Source organism: Thalia democratica, chromosome 1 (genome assembly GCF_965202585.1).
Source record: "Thalia democratica chromosome 1, ktThaDemo2.hap1.1, whole genome shotgun sequence".
NCBI lineage: Eukaryota > Metazoa > Chordata > Thaliacea > Salpida > Salpidae > Thalia > Thalia democratica.
Genome location: NC_139165.1, coordinates 25896342 through 25916004, shown reverse-complemented (window position 1 = coordinate 25916004; position 19663 = coordinate 25896342).

Here is a 19663-nt window from a genome sequence, read left to right as displayed (position 1 = left end):
ACTAGAAGTAAATTAAATGTCAAAGGGAGCTTTATGTAATTAGCTGTGTAAATATTGTACATCTACAAAGACTGCCGGCTTTATTGTTTGTTTTGAATTATTTGGCAAGTTACATGCTGTTAGCATTTCTCTTTTTATCAACTAAATACTTGCATAGCTAATGACTAACTTTATTTTAGTATTAATGCACTGATGATAGCCGGCTTAATAGTTGTTTAAATCAGTTTCTATATTTTAGTAAATGTTAATCTTTTGCGTAAACCAACTTTGTAACTTGCATTGTAAACTTACTTAACTGATGTTGTAAAGTTTAATTACTTTACAGTAAAAGTCATTAACATTTTAAAGTTAATCAGCCTTGATTAGTATCATATCTTTACGATCTATAACAGTGTTAATTAATAAATTTAGTCGTAAAACTAGCTACTAATTAACTACCGTAGCAAGCTCAGATATAATTAACTTAAAATTCATATAAAAGTTACAAAACAACTAAACTGGTTGTTTAAAAAGTTACCACGTGCAAAAACTTAAAAAGGAACATTTTAAAACGATCCGTAAACTTAGTATTTGAATTTTCCTAGAAATATTATCAGGGTAGTACGAAGAACTAATGTAACTTAATTGCTAACCTACCATGTAACTTAGAATCCAAGTATAAATTTTTTCAATTGAAATCAACATGCCACTAAGTAATATAACTTAAAGTTAAATTAGATTAAGTTTGTAAATTGTTCAAGCGTTTACACAATTTATGCATAAACAGGTGTTGTAGATTTAATCATTAAAACGCGTTAAAAATCGGTTAATATTCGTTAAAATTCTATTAATGTTAAAACGTAGTTAGCAGTTTTGAATGGTAGTTAAGATCGTAGATTTTGATGTTAACAGTTACCAAAGTTTAAAAAAAACTAGAGAATAATAACATATTTAACACCTGTTATGCATAGCTTTAATTTTGTGCTAACGCTTAAAAATTTTACAAATTTGTTTCTAGTTAAACTTCTACTTTCAGTGGTCAGTTGTCTTTTATTAGAAGTTTACTATTTACTCTTTTAGTTTTACATTATTCTTTTAGTTATAAGATTAAAAGTTATGTGTACACCTAAAAGTCATATTATTTGAATTCAAAGTTTTATGGTAGGTTAGCAATTAAGTTACATTCGATCTACATATTACTCTAATAATATTTCTGCGAAAATTCAAACACTAAGTTACGGATTCTTTTATTTTTTTTTAGTCTAATTCATAATGAAGTATGTAAACTAATAGTAAAGTAACAAAATTTACACAAAAGCACTTATCTTGTGGTAAGGTAATATTTAATAGTGATAAAATTTTGCTACTTCAAAACGCACTTGGGGTTTGATCGGCAAAGTTTATGACGATACTTTAAAGCTTTGAAAATCTGGAGTCAAATACTTTAAAACATTATAATTAATTTCCTTTTTTGCAAGTCACGTAATTAATATCCTTTTTATTCAAAGTACTATGGTGATATTGTCTTAACTTTATTTTTGTTTATCTTTTAATAAATTGTTTTTAACTTCAACACGTTTAATTTAACACCAAACAAAACTTTAACATATTCATAATAGTTAGAATATAGATTGTAGTACTCCTTTCATCATTTTTATGCTTTTCAATAAACTTTTTATCAATATTTATATTGTTGTAATATAAAAGTTTTATGTACACTGGTGTATTTAAAATTTCGTAAACACCTATATATATAGTCTATAACTTTAATCTAGTGTACTATAGTTAAAGAATAAGTGACAATACGTCACTACCACCTGATTTAAGAATAATAATAGTTAATATAATCTATAAGAATATTAATAACTTCATAATTAAGATGAAAGTTTCGTGCAACTATTTTTAATTATAAAGGGAAAGAAAAAAATTATTTCATTAGGATTTAAGTAAACTACTTTTTTGTGAAAATCAACAAATTTTGTTTAAATCGCTTTAAATTTACGGCTGATCAAGTGAATTTATCGCCAATGCTTATATCCGTCAGGTATTTTAAAACTACACCATCCATTTTTAAAATGTTTTATGTTAGTTATAATTTAGGATGATTTAATACTATACTTGTTTAAATTAAATTTAATTGCTAGCTTATATTAAGAAAATCATTAATCATACGATAAGTGATTTCAATTTATTTTGTTTATTGTTTTACTTCTATACATGTTAAGGGATTTGAAATACAACCTTAAATTTATAATATGTATAATAAAATTCAAAAAAAATTAAATTTGTTACTGATTCAAGTAATAAAAAAACAAAAACACTACCATAAACAAAAGAAGGTTTGTAGAATATAATTTCTTTATAGTATAGCTTAAAAAAAACAAACGTTTACTAATTTTTTTTAAATTATATTTCAAATAATTTTTTATCAAAAAGGTAACTAATGAAAAAACGTTTTGTTATTTTAACTTTACAAAGGATTTAAACTAATATCACAAGAAAACTAGGCTTAAATCGACTTATCATTGTTTAGATTGGAGAAGTTACTTTCTCTTCATTTGCTTATATAAAATACTAATTTCAAGTTCACAATTAACAATGGAAAACGATTTCTGGGTCGTTTCAACGACACTTGAGACCCCTTGGTTTTTGTTGTTTATGTTTCAAAAACCCCTACTCACAAGAATTTATATAAAAAATACTTCACAATAACAACAAATACACAAAAGACTTTTTTGCTTTACTAGACAGAAGTGCATAGGTGACATCTGTAAACAATGGAATTTGAAAACTTTCTAATAATGGAGTACTTGGTATAAACTGAAAGTTTATTTTATGAATTACCCTTAAAGCTTTTAGAGGTTGTTAAGTGATAAACATGTCAAAGAGGTCAGAAAGCGGCTTTTCAAAGCTTTCTAAATAGCTTAATTATTACGTCAAAAAAATACTTTTGGGGAAGATAAAGTATGCTGTAACTATGTATATATATATTTATGTATTTTTTTAGGTTTATTGATATGGCAAAGGTTTATTTTGTGTTAGTAAACTGGTATGTATTTAACACATAGCAGTATATAATACATACAAAATGTAGTAGCTTATGAACTGCATAAATTATATATGTTTGTTCATAAATTTGGGCTTTACATTAACAATTAAATCCATACTTGAAAGTTTATATTGATTTTCGTAAGTTTCAGTACCTTTAACCTACAATACACTTAACTTTTTTTTGTTATCAAAACGTAAATGTGGTGATAATTTTGAGACAGTTATTAACATATTTAAAACTAGACCTTGATACTTTTCTACAAAAGTGTTTTAGTTATGACATTATCAACTTACGTCTTCTTCTTTTGCCACAGTACTGTATTTTTTCTTCTTTTTTTCCTCCTTGACGTTGATGCACCTGATTGTGACGTTTCTCGTAGATGACTTGAGAATCCGATTCGAACTTACGACGTTCATCTCCGCTTATATGGCTGTGGCTTATCAGTTCTATTATGATGCCATCATCGTTTGTTCGCATAAAACCAGTCTGTATAAATAATTTTGTTGTGGCTTGTTTTTAAAGAGAAAAAATAGTATGTTCTTATAAACGCAAAAACAAACTAAGCTTGATTTAAACAAAAATAAAACGTTTAAAAAAAAAACACAGTAGCATTTTTCGCAAAGTATAACTTAACGCTTGGAATTTAGTGTAAATATGTTTTTCTGTTAAAAAGCAAGTTGTTTTGTTGAGTTTTTTTGTTTACTACAAAGTAGGTGTCAAGTGGTAAATATACAAACACTCATCTGCAAACATAATTGCAGCATTGTTACGTCATAATAGTTGTTGAGCCTTGTACCTTGCAGATGGGAATGAGTTCAACATGTAAATAAATAATTACAACTTTAATACTAAATAAACTTTTAGTAGCATCGGAGTTTAGTTTTTTATAGAAATTTTTCAAAAGGAAGTTTTTAGTTTGAGTTTTAAAAAATCTAAACGAGTTTCACGAAAAACAAAGTTGTAAAATATATAGTCACGCAAAAAGCTGTGGAAATTTTATAACCAAACAAATTTTGAAGTTTGCGCGTTTTGGTACGATTTTTTTAAAGTACAACTTACTTGGTTCACTTTGACACGGTAAACTTTACGCTAGGTCATTTTTCTTTTATTTTCTAGTATCAATAAAAAAATAATGTTTTAATGCTTTTTTTTTGTTTTTTAGCAACATATAATATTTTTTAGTAAAATTTATTTGAACATTAATATTTTGTTTTGCAAATTTTGTTTACGTAGGTTTTAGACGCTTTTGTATTTTAATTATTTTTGTATATTTTGCAAAAACGCATAAAATTATTTGTGATTAAACTTAATTAATTATTTTGTGTTTGGGTTATTTTTAATGTTGGTGTCTTAATAAGTGATTGATGCCTTTTAAGCTTATAAGTATTTTATGTAAAGCTTGCTTTTCGTGGTGACAATCAATAACCACTAACAAACAATTATGAACCTTTTAGCAGACATATAGTCATCTATATAACACAATATTTGTTTTTAATAGCTTTTTCATTAAATTAAAGCTTCTTTCGACTTATTTAACAATTTTTAAAAAACCTATAAATGAATAAAAGAAATTTGTGCCTTTTTTTTCTAAATAGCAATTTTAATAGTTCAAAAATAAAGTTGTTCTGTGTATATCATTTATAAGAATTTGTTTTCCACTAACTGAATACTTCAAAGGAATTTTTTTACAATTACGCAAAGAAGTTTAAACTTACACATTTGTACATCATAACACTTCTTTAAATCAAAGGTACCATGTTAATTAAAACCTCATGATTGTCAAATAGTTAATAGCTATTTATTAGACTGTGGCAATTTTAATTATTTCAGATATGTAGGCTTGATATTGACTTATTTACTAGTTTCCATAACAACATTTCAAATTGTTATAAAAACAGTTGTTTAAAACATATATTGTTAACCTTTTATAAATATAAAATCATAAATACAAATTAGACTCTGAAACTTTTACTTTTTTTTTCGCAAAACAAGTTGACTTTCTAATGATTAAAATATCAATGAATGTTGAAAAAATTATCATGGCAACACATTTATTAAACTTGTGAAGTTCTTGGAGCGTGCAAGAGTCTTTTGGACAACTAAACTAGAGATCAGTGTTTTGAACATAAGATGCTTTGAAAAGTTATTAATGAATCTAATTTACAAAACACTCTGGTCACTAACCAGTGTGTTGCTGGTTGTCATGGAAACTGGTCGGTCACCATGCGACACCAAGCGATCGTGGTAGTGACAGTCCTACCCTTTTACCTAATCCGACTTTCCATTTTTGTCTCTTCACGTAGAAATCGGGGGACAGCGATTGTGAGTTGGGCCAATGGTCGAACAAGAAACACTGGCCGAGACCACGGACTAGATAGTGGACAACTTTGTAAGTTTTTCGGATTATTTATTCATTCAAGTTTTTGCGATGTCTCTTTGATGTTTAAAGGTCAGTTGTTTGATGATTGAAATTTATATTTGTTTTTAGCGGTGTCATATTACAAAACGTAGAGTATATTTCTGTCAGTATTTTTATTAAACTTTGTTTAGCAGTTTAAAACTTTAGTTTAAGAGACTTTTAAAACTTTTGCACACGTAACAATAACATTTTATTTAAAAAACTCTTAAAATGGTTCAATTTATCATACATATTTAGTAGTATTGTTTATTGAACGAAAAAAAAGCAATCAAAATAATTGGTCGTAGGACCTGGTGTACAAAAAACCTTTCGGTTGTCGAGTCGTACACAACTTGGATACATTTTAATGTCATTGGATATAGTTTATAAAAAAAAACAAGTAAATTTATAAAACTTTGACATAAATGTATTACTGTTTAGGCAAGTTTTATAACTACTTAACTATTTTTTCACATTTTAAACAGTGAGTACAATAAGGTTTATAGGTGCACTCTTTTAGAATCATAGAACTTAAAAGAAAAATTTTAGAACAAACTGCGTTGTTTTATGTCTACCTTCTCCCCTTATAATTAAATAACATTATTTAAACAGCTATAGTTTATTAATTTATAGGCTTAATGTTTTGGCAAAAACCGCAACAACAAAATTGTAAGTTTTGAATATCAAACATGTAAATTTATGGAAATGACACGTAATATTTTTTCTGGAAGCTAAAATCGTGATAACGAACAAAGTTTATTTAATTAAGAAGAAAACTTGTTACAATTATGTCATAGTTAAATTAACAAAATTAAAAACCTCCAGCGAAAAATTTAACCTGTTTAAAACCGGAAATTCTAACCCATATCAAAATTTAATCTAATTAGATTTAATCTAATTTTATAAAATCACACAAACATGGTAGCTAAGCTTTTTTTTATGCACCGGTAAAACCGAATAAAACTTTCTCCTTATGATTAAATAATTGCAGCGGTATTGATTGCAGCAATCAAGAGATTATTGCAGCAACTTTGCAGCTTTGATCAGAGTTGGTAAAATGCTAATAGTTACTATGGTAATTCAGCAATGAAGCGTATAAACTTTGGTTTGTTTTAAGTTAGTAATTTCACGCTCGAGTAAACAAAGCAAAGCGTTTTAACATGTCTGGCTTTGATGTATGTGGGTAAATATGTTTTCGTTTCTTTTAATGTACATATTTTTCACTAAAACAAAGCAACTATATTAAGGGCATAGGGAGGTAAACACCCTTTTTTGGTTTTTGATCTTATTTTATATAGGTTTTACTAAGCTACAAGATGCTTTTTACAGATTTAAAAAATTCAAAATAACTTTTGAGATATAGCCGGTCAAAGTTAGAGGCAACAAAAGGTTCCTTTTGGGAGGCGCAAACTAAAACGGCAAATAACTAGAAATCACTAAAGATCTATCTCCTCCTACATTTTTTGAGATAACTACCTCAAATTTTTAGGAAATGTAACTTGCAATATTTGAAAAATTCTGTCAAAACAAAATTAAAAAAAATTAAAAAATAAAAATTTTATAACAAAAAAATAAAAAAAATTTTTTTTTTTGTTTATTTTTTATTTAAAATTTTAATTTTTTAATTTTTGAAAATTCCTTCCAAAGGAATTTCATAAATATATCAAGGAACATTTCCGGAAAATTTGAGGTAGTTATTTCAAAAAACGTAGAAGAAGATAGATTTTTAGTAAAATAGTCAATTTTTGCCGTTTTAGTTTTCGCCTCCTATAAGAAACCTTTAGCTGCCTCCGACTTTGACCGGCTATATCTAAAAAAAAAACTGAATTTTTTAAATCTGTAAAAAGCATTTTGTAGCTTAGTAAAAACTATATAAAATAAGATCAAACACCAAAAATGGGTGTTAACTCCCCTATGCCCTTAAGAGTTAAATTAAATAAAAGAAAATTTAAGTTCTTTTATTGTTTGTTGTTATAATAGCAATAGTTATTGTATATAAACTTCGATACTCTTATTAAAAAAACTAATACTACTTGTTTTAAATAATAAAGTTGATACAATTAACAAAGCTAAATAATATTATTTATTTTACATTTACCTATACCACAAAACATTTTTTTAACTTCAATTGTTGACCAGTTTTCAAAATATTTTTGTATTTAAATCTTCAGAATACAAATAAGGAAAATTCTAGATGTTGATTTAATTTTAGTTTTTTATGCAAGCTCACATCTTGTTTTATAATAATGTTTAGGCTATAAATCCTAATAATCTTTTTTAACATTTGAAAACTTTGACAATGACAAAATCAATAAAAATAAATTGAAAAACTATTTGAAAACTGTAATCAAATCAAAGAAATATTAGTGATATAGTAAAGTTTCGTTTACTTTTTAGTTTTATTATCAAAGTGTTCTCGATTAAACGAACCTCAAAAGTATAACGACAAACAAAACATTCTGCTAATCTTTTGTAAGTGATTACACAAGTAACCATATAGCGTGAACATTCCAAGCAAGTTAAAAACAAGCTTGTATAAAACAACATGTCATTTTTGCTTTCAACATCAATTATGGTTTACTTTTAGTTATTTTAACAATTATTACATATTTCCCGCGCAATGGTTAACGTATTCTCCAAATGTTGCAGCTCAAACGATACCAATTATTATACTCAATATCTCATATTAAATATCTCGTGTATTCTCACTTATGCTGCGATTATTTAACTATAACGAAAATAAAAATTGTGAATTAAAGTATATATAGTCAGGCATTACAACCGGTACTAACTCTAATTAAAACTTTTGATACTCATAATAACATTTTTCACCCAAATAGTCAGCAGTATTTTAATCTTTTGTTTTTGAATAAAATAATATATATACAGCTAATACACTACCTATTAGTAGTGTAAAAATAAATTCATGTAGATCTAAAATTAATGTTTGATTTATCAAAAAGTTTATATTTTATATTTTCAGTTAAAAGTTTATTTTGTAAATGTATTAATCTATTTTTACTTGGGTGTTGAAAACCTAATAGTTCATTGACATTTAATGAAATTCTTGTTTTTGAATAAAAGCATAAGAAAACTTTTTACAGGGTTAAATTAATATTACTTGAAATATTATACTTAAACTAAGTTAATTAGTCTAGAAACTAAATAATAAAAAATAAAAACTATTTGATACAAAATTTTTGCTAATTAAGTCTAAAAAGCCATGAACTTTAATTGAAAATACATTACATCATATTCCCTATTTAGAAATTTTATAATATGGAAAGTGTAAAACCATAATATTGTGGAAAAGTGATATATTTGATTTGCTTTGAGTGATGCATGACTTAAACAGGAAATATAACTTAAATTTTATTACTTTCTATACTGACATGACTGATTGTAATAAAAACTAAAATATATTTTTTATATTTTGTTTGCAATATTTTAGTATTTAATTGTTCTTATCGGATGTAATATTTTTGTGGTTTGTTTTAGCATATAACAAAACATGATTAATTTATTTCAAGAAATAACATAGTCGTCACTGTTAAATGTTGTTCATAACGTAAGTAATTAAAAAGTTTTTAATTTTTTAAAACTAAATTCAGCATGTTTTATTGACAGTTGCGTAAATTTTATTCATACAGTTATTGCAAACATGATTACGTTTGTAATTTTTATAAAACCATACAGCTGTTTTTACATTGTAGTAAACTAAAAATTAATAAGTAGGTTTTTTTACAATTTATAATAAATATTTTTTTAAATAAACCATTGATAAAACAGAAATTTTTATTGTCAGAAGTTTGAAAAAGTTCTTAAAATAAATCTAAAACATTTTATAAAATAAATCTAAAAAATTTTATAAAAAGTCTGTGCAACGTACCATAACAAGCCTAAAATTTTAAAAAGTTATTTAATTTATTAATTTCTTAAACTTGAACTAAAAGATAAAAAAAAATTATAATATAGTATGACTTTTTATAACTTGTGAAGCTTACTAAATTTATCCTTATAATGAAAGTTGGTCAACGCTTAGGCTTAATTACCTTCTTTTTATTAAAAATAAACTTAGCAAATTTTATAAGTAAACCAAATGTTGCAAAGCGTTCTTTTACGTTTGATAATACTTATTTAGTTATTTGTATTAGGTTAGTTTTTTCACTGCTCCGTAAAACTTTAAATGTTTTATCATCTATAAAATGTTGTTTTGTTAAAAAAAAAAATAATGAAAAAATTTTTTTTTAACCAAAACAACAGTCAAAATTTATAATATTTTTTTGTATAACTTATATTAAAAACTTTGTTAATAACTTTTGCCAGTAATACTTAAGCAGCTAAAATTATTATACTTTAATAGCTACAGTGTGTTTAATTAACTATGAATAAAACTTAAGTTAAAATTAACACACTTGAAACATTATTTGTTGAATGTAAATAAAAGTATGTACATAAATGTTCTTTGATGTATTAACCCTATATATACTAGTACACTTAATAGCATGGTTATAATAAGTCATGATGTTATATAAACTTTTCTTCAAACCACTTTAATACTAATAAATTTTGTATACTAAACATGAATTATAACATCAAATAGCATATAATTTGTACATCAAAGTATAGCATTGAACATCAAAAGAAATAATCTGTTTTGAGTTTAAATAGTTTTGTCATACATTTTTAATGACCTTTTAATAAACAATTAGGAAATCATGATTGATAGTATTATAAACTTGTGACAGTTGATTTAGTGTTTTTGAATTTATTTTATCACTTTTTTATTATCTTTATATCAAAGTTATTAACTACATAACAGCTAATAAAAACAAGATTAATATAAAAGTAGTTTTAAGTTTAACTGGCAACAATATTATATTTTTAGTGTTTATTTTACAAACTTAAATACTTAAACTGTCTAAGCAGTTTATATGACAAATTTGTTAGCATCAAAAATTAACATGTATTAATTGTATAGCAGATAGTTATATTCATTCCACAAATATATGAATAAATAAATAGAAAACAGTTATAATGTGTACCTTAAAAGTTTTTACCAACAAAAAAAAACAATTACTTACATTAATATGTTTAACTATAACAAAATAAAAAAGGTATGTGAACTAAAAATTACAACTTCTGTTATAGTAGTAGTAAAATAAAGATTAAGTGATACATTTGTTACATATAGTTAATTCCTCTATAATACATTAAATGTTATATGGTAGATAATTTAACTTAATAGTCGCGAGGCTATACTTTTCGAATTTAGTGGCTACGGATTTTAAGACTTTATAAAGCTTTAAAGATGAAAAAAATGTCTTACTATTGAACTAATATTTTATTCAAAATATTTAAAACAACGTATGGTAAAAACAAGCTAAAAATTTCTAAAATAAAAATTCTTTTTTGTGTAAAAGTAGTATGATGAACATCAAAAAAGAATTTCTACCAATATTTACATATGCTAAATTTTTCTTTAATACGTTAAATATTATGTGGTAGACAATTTAACTTAATAGTCGCGTGGCAATGTTTTTCCGATTTAGTTGTTAAGACTGTTAAGACATATAAAGCTTGAAAGATAAAAGTAAAAAAACTTTAACTATCGATTGGCAAATAAATTTAGTTTTTTCAAAATTTTTAAAATCTATGATTATCAAGATAACCTAGACTTTAAAGTTTATTAAAAAATACCATTAAATAAACAAAAATTATTTTCTAATTTGTTAACCTTTTCTAAACAAATATATGTATATTGTACTTACATGAATATGTAGATAAATAACTTGTTTTTAACCTTGAAAAAGTACTTAAAACCATTTTTTAATAACTAAAGTACAGAGATGCTATGTTTATATTTAAACCAAATTTAAATATTTTTTAAATATAAAAGATTAATTATTTTAAAAAATTACCAAAACCTAGTTTTTTCTAAAAAAAATATTTGATAAACTAATATTTAGTTAAAAAAATTTTTATATTGAGAAAATTTTGAGAAATTTTTCTTAGTATCAGAACTAAAAAAATGATCAAGTTCTTCGTCAACAGACTTACTTTTCTAATTGTTAAACTAAATGGAAGCAAAAAACAAAATTTAAACTGTCAGTAAAAAAAGTTTTACAAGTAAATTTTCTTTAACTATAAACCAAAAACATAAGTTCATGTTGTTTGATTTTTGCCTTTGCCAAACGTAAATAAACAAAAGGGATTTGTTTTATGAGCTTGGACTTACGTAATGTTTATATTAGTTAAACAAAAGTTTTACTGTCTTCGACCAATACGTTTGAAGTCAAAAGATGTTTTGTCGTTACGTTAATTGAACTTTTTTATCAGTAAGTTATATTAAATGCATGAAAATTTAATAACCTAAAACTTAATATATTAAATATTTTAGGTTTAGAAACATTATATTGAAATTTTGTCCCCATGGTGTCCACTGCCAAGTAAATTTTTTGATTCTGCATTTTCTAACAAGACAACTCTGTCTGCTAATTGGTTTAGTGTTTGTACATTTGATGCTTCTCAGTGTCTGAAGTTCTGACTGACAGAAAACAGTTTGATGTTGGTATCCCTGCCCGCAACGTCGAGAACACTGTTGTAATTTCTATAAATATTTATTTTCTATACTAAACATAACAAAAATTAACTGCAATTCAGCGTTTTATATTTTTTTGACAAAGTTTAAAACAACTTTTTAGTAATTGATCTTAATAAGTATCAAATATTAGTTTAATTTAGCTCAAAGTTATAAGTTATATTAAAAAACTTGTATATAAAAGTCTGACTAAATATGATTAATTCTTAAGACTTGACTTAATTACTGGGTGCAAATATTAAAATGTACTAAAACTTTAATTTATTTAATAATTTTAATATTTGTATTTTATTAGTGTTAAGTTTAAAATTACATAAAAACCACTAAGTTTTAAAAAATTGATTAATTTTATTTTAAGTAGTTATACAATAATTTTTTAAGAAAAACATAAGCCTTAACTTCAAAAATTAATTAAATAAAAGTAGTTAAAACACAATCAATCCCATCAATTTTACCGAGACCACAGAATGACATGTTCTTAAGAGTTTTACAAAAACAAATTATAACACCCAAGAAGTTGGTTAAAATTTCCGCTTATCAACAGAAAGATAAATTTATTTTGACTGACATCTTTAAATTTGTTCATTTATAGGTTTTAAAAATAAAAATACTGTAAAAAGTAAAATGACAAAATTAACCTGTTTCTTTTACTAATGTATTTCGCAAGGTTATCGGGTGGTTTTGTTAAACGTGACCATTTTTTAAAAACAAGTTGTATAAAGTTTCACATTTAGTCAAGATTACGGATTTTAAATTCTTAAATAGATAGGTTTTGTTTTAAAGTAATTCTTTTTGTTAAATTGTTTATTTAAATGACAAATGTTTATTTTTCACAAAACTTACAAAGACTACAAACTATAGACCATGGGACCAGTGTGCCATTATTAGTCGTGTTCCACTGACTAATGTTGTTCCCATAAAATAGTAGTTTTTATTTTAAGAAAAAATAATTTAATTTGAATTTTTAATAAATTGAATATTTAAAATTTGTGCAATCATTTTTATTTAATACTATTTTATTTATTCAAACTGTTTAAACAAGATTTAGTGACTGAAATCGGTATTAAGCCCATTAAACTAGAATTAAAACTGAATATCAAATGTTAAGTTAGTTTAAAAAGCTGTGCAAATATTAATTGTTTGTTTTTCTACAGTTGGCAAGTTGTAAGCAATTAACCTTTCTCTCTTTTATCAAATAAATACTTGTACGCCGATAGTTCTTGTTGCTTTTATATCAAAGCAAAAATGAAAATCGACTTAATAGTTGTTTCAATCGTCTTAAATAGGTTCGTAAATGTTAAGCTTTGGTTTAACCCAGGTTATAACTGTTGTTGTAACCTATCTAGCTGCAATAGTGAAGTTTAATGATTTTATAGTAAGTTCAATTAGCATTTTGAAATTAATTAGCTGTGGTTAATCTCATAACTTTACGATCTATAACTGTCTTAATTAGTCATTTAATTTAGATATAAAACCAGCGACTAGTTAACATATGGTAGCATAAAACAATAATATTTAGAAATAAAAATGTTGCAAAACATGTACATTTTTTTCATTAGGCTACAACGATCAAAAGCTTTAAAGCAGTGCTTTTGAACCTTTTTCTAGTGGCGGAACCCTTTTCCAAAGTTCAACTTTTCCGCGGAACCCCTAATTTTAATTTTACATAAAATGTTTAATTAAATTAATGTTCTTTTTTTAATTTCGAAAAGCTTCGCGGAGCCCCTGATAGGCGTCGCGAGACCCTAGGGTAACGCGGAACCCTATTTCAGAAGCAATGCTTTAAAGGATGTTTTTACTTTAAAAGCAAATGAAGTTTAAGATTTCTCATTTAAAGAAAACTTTTTTTATTTATTTTCTTCGAAATCTTACTTTAAGAATAAAAAAATTAGCGTTAAGTATCAAATTTGCTTTTACTAAACTTTTTTATCAGTTCAATACGTTTTACCTGTTGATTGCTTTTAATTAATTTGATCTAAATTCGTTATAAGCTTCTTAAAACTCGTTTAAAAAAATAGACAAGTAAAATTACAATTTTGTTTGCTTGTCTGTTTTGTAATACCTTTTAAAGGCCTCTTTCGTTTAAAAAGCAAATAATAAGTTTAAAGTACTTTAATTAGCTTGTTAAGTTAGCATTATTGGGTAATGACTTAGCGTAGCTGGTAAAGATCATAAAGAATTGTTAAGACTATAAAAATCTTTAAGTAAATAGTATGTGTTTCATTTACTTGTTTTCATAAAAAAACTATACTAACAAGACCATGTTTGTATTTATGATTGCAAATTTGTGTTTTGTTGCCAAACTGCCATCTACATTGTTCTTCAGCCGAATAAGTTTGTCCTTATTGGTGTGACGGATAATCGAAATCAGAAGTTAGTTCTGAAGGACTGTTGTTCATACAATAGCTTTCTGAAGTCCGGGTAAATAATGTAACTTTTGTGTACAGAAAATTATTTTAGAACTTAGCAAAAAGTTTTTCCTGGTGATGTCATTTTTGTTTAAAACATTTTTTTTATATTTTTTTATTATCTAAAGTATATAACTTCCTTTAAAAAGTCTTTTAAATGATTCTGAGGCCAGGTAAATACCACATTTAGATAACTTTTTATGACGTAACAAAACGATAGATTTGTTACGTCATAAAACATGTTTCATGTTGATTTAGTACTTTTTTTAAAGTTAAACTATAAACCATAAAAATAGACATACTTGATAATTCGCTCGAGTAAGTAAAATAGAACAAAAAAAAGAACATTTGGAAAAAAAAAATTACCAAGCTATAAAGGTTTAAGATTTATGTGTTATTAAGTTTTTCTAGTTTAATTTACAAAAAAAAAGTTCGAACAACCTTAAACTTATATAACTACTACTATATTATATGTTTTGACTTTAAGAAAACAAATAAAGAGATCTCAACTACTGTTCTTTTTTAAATACTGTTTTTCATGACTGTTACATATCAGTTTAGATTTTTTATTTAAGCACTTACGAGGTCTTTTACCGAAACTTAGTTCGTAAAATAAACTCTTGAAAAAATAAATACATAACTACTATTATAAACAATTTCTCTATCGTAAGCATACCAAATATGTTAATATTGTGTTATTTCAACTTCTCGATAGAATTAGATTTGATATCACTAGCAACTTAACTGAGTAAAATCAACTTATCATTGTTTAGGTTAAAAAGGTTATTTTCTCTTCATCTGCTTATATAAACTACTAATTTCAAGATCACAATTAACAATAGGAAAATGCTTGTTAGCTCGTTTCAACGGTACTTAAGACCCCTTGGTTTTGTTGTTTATGTTGCAGAAACTTCTACTCACATGACATCTTATAAACAATTATTTACTATAACAACAAGAGCACAAAAGACTTTATGCTTTATTAAACAGAAGTACATAAGTCACATCTGTAAAGAATGAAATTTTGAAAACTTCGTAATAATGAAATACTTCGTATAAACTGAAAAAATATCTTGTAAATTACCTGCAATGTTGAATTTTTAGAGGTTGTCAAGTAATAAACATGTCAAATAGGTAAGAAAGCGGCTTTTCAAAGCTTTCTAAACCATTAGTTTCTTTATCACGTCATTGATTTTTAAAGTAGATTAAAAAGTATAATAAAAAGAAAAAGTCAGTTATATTGTTTTTAGTTTATACACTTATGATTATACAATCATAACTAAAATCATGTCTAAACTTTAACTAGTATTTTTTTTTGGTGACCTTAATAAAACATATGTTATATTATGTTTTAAAGTACTTTTTTGGAAACGTAACACATGCGTTGGTATTTTTAAACGAATAATTAAAAAGTTTCCTCGCAATTACAACACCAACGCACGCCAACATTTCCAAGAAAGACATTTTATTTATGACGTTATCAACACACATTTTCTTTCCTTTCAACAACACTGTTAAACATCTTCCTTTCTTTGTAGTTTAAGTAAAAACACGTTAATGAAAATCATTTTACAAAAGTTATATGGAAGTTTTTTGTGATAGAGATAACTTAGTTTAGTTAAAAAAAAGTCCAATAAATGATAAAAAAATTGCTTTTATCTAAATAAAAAAAAAAAAAAAAAAGCTAATTTATAACGCAAAAAATTTTTTTTTTAAACAGACTGTGTCGAGTGATCTTCACACAAGCACTCATCTGCAGTAATGTTACGTAATAATGGTTTTAGAGTGTTGTCTCTTACAGATGGCAATGAGTTTAAGGTTTTATAAAAGTAGACAGCTTCAATAATAACTACATTTATGGTACAATCCTTATTTAAACTAACTATAAGCCTTCTCGAAAGAGGTTTTTTTTAAATCTGAGTTTACAAAATTCAAAACATGGTAAATGTAGTTTTAAAATATTTTGTCACGCAAAAATCTTATTCAATGTTGTGAAGTTTTGAACCGCAAAGAATTAAACGTGTATACGTTTTGATCAGAGTTTAAATATGTAAAAGTTATTGTATTCTCGTTGACAGTATAAACTTCTACTTACACAATTCTGTTTTATACTTGTTCTTAATATCATTATCAGAATAGCAATGTTTTTTCTTCGTGTTTTATACCACATTTGATATTAAACGTAAAAATTAAATTCTATTTAAAATACTTTTATTCCATTTTTTTATTTTAAGTATGCCTTGGGGATTTATGTATTCAAAGTATTTTAGTAAACTAAAAAAAAATATATTTTTATACTAAAAGCAACTTGTTTTAAAAACTACAACTTAAATAGTATTCAGCATATTACTACTACAGACCTACTATTACAATTTGCGACAAATAATCTCGTAGTATTTTTTCAAAGTGCACTATTGAAAGTAAATTTGGTCAGACTTTCTGTTAAAATTCCAGACTAATCCGACAAAATAACCTAATTTTATAACAGACGCGAATTTTTAGTACTAACTTTAGCAAAAATAAATATGATGTCATATGCAGGTACTAAATTAGCTTTTATGTTTACAACTTCTAATAACTATAGATTTATTACAAGCATAATTTAAAACCGTTGGTTGTAAATTGAAAAATATGCAACACTTAAAGAAGGTTATGCAAAAAAGTAATCTAGACAAACTAGTACGGATATTGAATTAAGAATAAAAAACGCTTTTTCAAATACTTTTTTAAATGTCCCTTTGAAAACAACCACTTGATTGTCCTTAGATCTATCCAATTACAATAGCGGATTAATCTTAATAGTCCAATCACGTAAAAGCAATTGGTAAATTAGAACATGTGATATTGAAAAACTTACCACGTGAGTAGTTTTAAGGAATTTAAGAAAAATTAAGTTCAAACGAATTTTTACGTAATAATTCGCTGTTTAATTACACCAGTAATGCTTTGTTTTGGAACGGTTATCAAGGTCGGCAACATCAAACAATAGCTGAATGAAAATACTCTGTTATTTTGTTAAATATCACTAACGAAACGTTTTTGTTACATTGTTTGTAGCGTTGGTCTAAGTTCAACTGTTGGTGAACTAATTTAATACTTTGTGTTTTGGTCACTTAAGTTGCTAGTGTCTATGCGGTTGATTGGTGTACTTTATATTTTAAAAAATTTCTATCTAGAATTTGCTTTTGTATGGTGAAAATCAATAAGTGAAAATATAGAATTATGTATTGTTTTGTCATCTAGAAAACAAAAAAGAATGTTTTTTTTTATTTAATTTTCATTTAAAGCAGATTTACTTAAGGTTCAAACTTTAAGAAAAGTTCTAGATTGTTTTTAGAATATAAAAAAAAAAGAATTGTTCAACGTATAACATCTACTAAAATTCTTTTTCCACAAAACTGATTACTTCAAAAGGACTTCTTTACAATTACGCAAGTTTAAAGTTCCACATTCTAACATCATAACACTACTTTAAATTAAAGGTAACATGGTAACTTGTTAATTAAAACCTTGAAGTTGTCAAACAGCTAACAGGTGTTTACGAGACTGTAGCAATTACAAAAACTTAAGAAACTTAAATTAATCTCTAAACTACTTCAAAATTTTTATCATTTAATCAACATTTTTTTTTTTTTTTTTTGAAATTATAGTAAAGAAACGAATATCATCAAGTTATTAATAACAATAAGTTGTGTATTTTGAGTTATCAAAAGTTGATGTTAAGCGATTTAGGAACTAAAAAGTGCTAAAGTACGTAAAGGTATATAATTTTAGATATCAGAAATGTATCAAAGATAGTTTATGTGTTTATTTTTATTAACCTGGGTAAACAACTATTAAAAAGAAGTATATTTTACTAGCTAGTGTTTTTGAAAACCGCAACAAATAAGAAATTGTTGAAATGGTTGCTTCATGTGAAAGCATGATAAACCGTTTGTAGATTGACGACTACAATTTTTTCGGTTGTGACTGACTGATGAGTCCTAATAAGGACGAAACCGGTCTCAGTCTACCGAAACTTGTGGTCTGATGATCGAATTGGCATGATCAACCCTTTTGTTAAATTTGAGCTTGTCTCACGGCAAACGAAAGTCCGGACTTGTTCTGCAGACTTTTGCCGATTTTGTTGATTGCAACAAATAAGAATAAACTTAAAACACAATATTATTTGGAAATAAAGTAAAAACTTTTCATAAAAGTTTGTTATATCACGAACACTAAATGTTTGATTAAGTTGGCGACTTAAAACAATTATGTCATAATTAAATCCATAAATATAAAAGTCAGCAATTAAGATTAAAACTTGTCTAAAAATTGATAACAGAATTTAATCTCATTAGATTAAATCTAGTTTTTTAAAGTTCACACAGAAAAGATAGATTTCGGTTAAAAATATTTCTATCGAATATTTTTTGCACCGGTTAAACTGGACGAATTTTCGGTTTCTTTATGACGTATTCTAATCTAGCGGGTTGCAGCAACACAGCAACAAGATAAAAACTAAAGCATCAGCAACTTTTTAATCTTTTAAATCTCTCAAACTTTAATCTCTCGTTATCGTATTTCAAACTTAGGGTAAATTAATGCTTTTGAATTAAAAATAAAAGCTTTAAAGTATCAAAGCTGTAAAAAGTTAATAAACTTTAATTCAGACATTTGCTAGTAAATAAAGGACAAATATGAGAGTTTTTTTACGCCGAAATTTTCACAGAAGTTAAGCAAACTCACTACAAGCCTATACACATAATTCTCGAAATTAATATAATTCTATTTGAACAAACCAAAAAAAAAACCACAGATCTTATTTATTTTTTAAGTTGGAATGAAACTTGATGTTACAATGCATAGTAAAAATTGAACTATTTGAAATAAATTGTCCCATAACTTTGACTGTTAAAATCTAAATATTTTGACAGTTAAGATCTAAATGTTTTTTTGATATAATAGTGGTAAAACTTGACCTCCGAAAAAAAAAACAGTAATAGCTAGTTTTTTTAAATGGTATAAAAAATCAATAGTAATAGAAAAATGGTTAAAGTAAAACTTTTACTAATTAAGTTTAACAAGTCATGAACTTCAATTGAAAACACATTACATCACATTTCAAATATAGAAATCTTAATAATATGAAGAGTGTAAAACCAAAATTTTGTTGAAAAATGATGGATTTGATTTGCTTTGAGTGATGCATGACTTAAATAGGAAATAAAACTCAAAATTTATGA